This window comes from Marmota marmota, unplaced genomic scaffold (assembly GCF_001458135.2).
Source record: "Marmota marmota marmota unplaced genomic scaffold, marMar, whole genome shotgun sequence".
In the NCBI taxonomy this organism is placed as follows: domain Eukaryota; kingdom Metazoa; phylum Chordata; class Mammalia; order Rodentia; family Sciuridae; genus Marmota; species Marmota marmota.
The window spans coordinates 23,415,670-23,418,387 of NW_025999998.1; the positions used below are offsets into that span (position 1 = coordinate 23,415,670).

General features: G+C 40.6%; 1 pseudogene; it reads right to left on the reverse strand.

Annotated features, from left to right (window-relative positions):
* Positions 1-1,341: 1,341 nt before the first annotated feature.
* On the reverse strand, positions 1,342-2,184 carry LOC107148221 (annotated as a pseudogene).
* Positions 2,185-2,718: the final 534 nt, after the last annotated feature.

The window sequence follows — 2,718 nt, forward strand, 5'->3', positions numbered from 1 at the left end:
AATTTTATTAGACAGCACGGCGGCTATTAACATTAACATAGATTTTCCCCCATATAGAAGAAACAAAATATTCTATCACAATTGAAAGTTTAAAAAAATAAATAAAGACTTAGATTCTTCTTGACTTTAACAAGGGAAGTTTAATAAAATCCAATTTCATTACAAAGTTATATAGTCAACTAGTTATAGAGACTGCCAATTAAAGGTAGTAGGTTTATTTGTACTTCTTACTAATCCTCTAATAAAAGAGCAATAATATTTAAAAACAGAAACCTACAGAGTCAAAGCAATAAAATAGCAACAAAATTTTAACTAGTAAATGTGGATAGATAAAGTGTTCCAATATAGCAAACATGAAAAATGAAATCTTAAACTGTCAATAGGGATAGGGGAAAAATCCGATTTACTCCAAAGAATTTCTAACATTCTCAGGCAATGGTGATGCCAGGTAACTGAATGTGGGAGGTGAAGGTAGAATTTTTAAAACAAGAGGATCACTTGGAAAAATATCTAGGATACAGAAAATATCAGCAGTTTCTTCTTCCACATGAACTGTGGTCTAGAAACTTGTTCTCTGTAGAAGAGGTTCTCTGGGCTAGAAAACAGCAGGCAACATCAGGGGTAGGGTTTCATACTAAACCAGAGGATAAAGTAAGTTTTACTGGACTTGGAATTTATTAATTTATTTGTATAGTAGGACTTTATTTTTCCTTACTACATGAAATGTTGCTGGGGCCTAATGTTCTCACATAACAGTACAAAACCAAAAATTGGTTGTCATTTCTGAAATAATTGAGTACAAAAATAACTTATATAATGAATAAATTTACAGGTATAAATGGAAACCATTTTCAACTCAAGACAAGTAATAACCAATGGTAGACAGGAGGGAAAATATCACTAAGAATGGCAAGAAGTGACAACTAGTTCAGGAACTCTTGCCAGTCAGAGCAATCCTGGAATACTGTCAGCCAACACAGGAATACCCTACACAGATCAATGCTGTGGTCTCAGATTTTCCAAGCTATGAGCTCTCTCCTGTAAGCATGCTCTCACTTTAGGTTCTAGGTGATTGAGCCACATGGACTAAGGACTTAAATCAAAACTATGCACAGGGCATTAAACCTACACCAATGGAACAGTTAACTTGAACCCAAAGTCAAAATCAGCAACAAGTTCTATGATCCAGTGCTGGCAGCAGATAAAGGTTCAAGGACAAATCTCTTTTCAAAGGTTTATGCAAGTTTCATGAGGCTAGCATGAGGAATATACACTTGGCAGGGCAAATTTATACTTCAGAATCAGCTCATACAGCAGGTGCCTGGCACCTGATTGATTCACCTAGAAGTATCTGCGTTAGACAATAGAGGGGCCCAACTAGTTGTACTCCTGCTTTCTGATCCACATCAGCTGTAAGGTAGACAGTAAGGCCAGGATGGAGCCGCCAATCCACACAGACTATTTTTGCTCAGAGGGAAATGATAATCTTAGTCTTCATGGTGCTGGGCACCAGGGCTGTGATCTCCTGCATCCTGTCAGCTACGCCTGGGTCACACACGAACTCCTGCTTAGCAATGGTGGTGAAGCTATAGCTGTGCTCTGTCAGATATTCATGAGGTAATTTGTCAGGTCCCAGCCAGCCAGGTTTAGACACAGGATGGTGTGGCGGAGGGCATAGCCTCATAGATGGGCACTGTTTGGGTGACCCCATCACCAGAGTCCATGACAATACTAGTGTTATGCTCAGAGGCCTACAGCATGGCCTGGATGGGCACATACATAGCCAGGGTATTCAAGGTCTCAAACATGATCTGAGTAATCTTCTCTCTGGTGGCCTTGGGGCTCAAGAGGGCCCTGGTCAGCAGCACCAAGTGCTCCTCAAGGGCCACACGCAGTTTGTTGTAGAAAGTGTGGTGCCAGATCTTCTCCAAGTCGGACCAGTGGGTGATGATGCCGTGCTTGATGGGGTACTTCAGGATCAGAATGTTATTCTTGCTCTGGGCCTCATTGCCCATGTAGGAGTCCTTTTAGGCCATGCCCACCATCATGCCCTGGAGGCTAGGGCTCTGGGCAATAGAGGCAGACACAGCCTGGGGGTCGTGGCACCTGTTCGTTGCCAGCTAAGCCAGCTTTGCACCTGCTAGAGCCATTGTCAATCACAAGGGTGGTGATCTCTTCTTCAGTTGCTATTGGCAGAGTGGCAGGAAGACATGGAGCACCAGCCAGTGGCCAGTGAGTGATGTGATATGGCCTTGGAATTTTTCCTAAAAAGACTTAATCATAGCTCCATATAGTAAAACCAATAGCCAACAAGCCTAGACCATGAACAATGAATACAGAATTTCCAATCAGCTTTTTTTAAAAATTGGTTCTTCTTTAGTTATACATGACAGTAGAAACCATTTTGACATAATTATACAAGCATATAATATATCTTACTTGAGTTCAGACCCCAGTACCTCCAATCAGCTGCTTGGTGCCCTAATCATTAATTGGAGCAGACTATAAAGGATCACCAAGCATTTGAGGGAAATATCTGATATAAATGGCAACTGTAACAATGCAGAGGAAACAAAATATACAGTCATCATTGTTTTTATTTTCCACATTTGAGAAAAATATGCAATACTTGTCTCTCTATGCCTGAATCATTTCACTTAGCATGATGACCTCCAGTTTCATCCATTTTCTACAAATGACAGGATTTAATTCTCACTT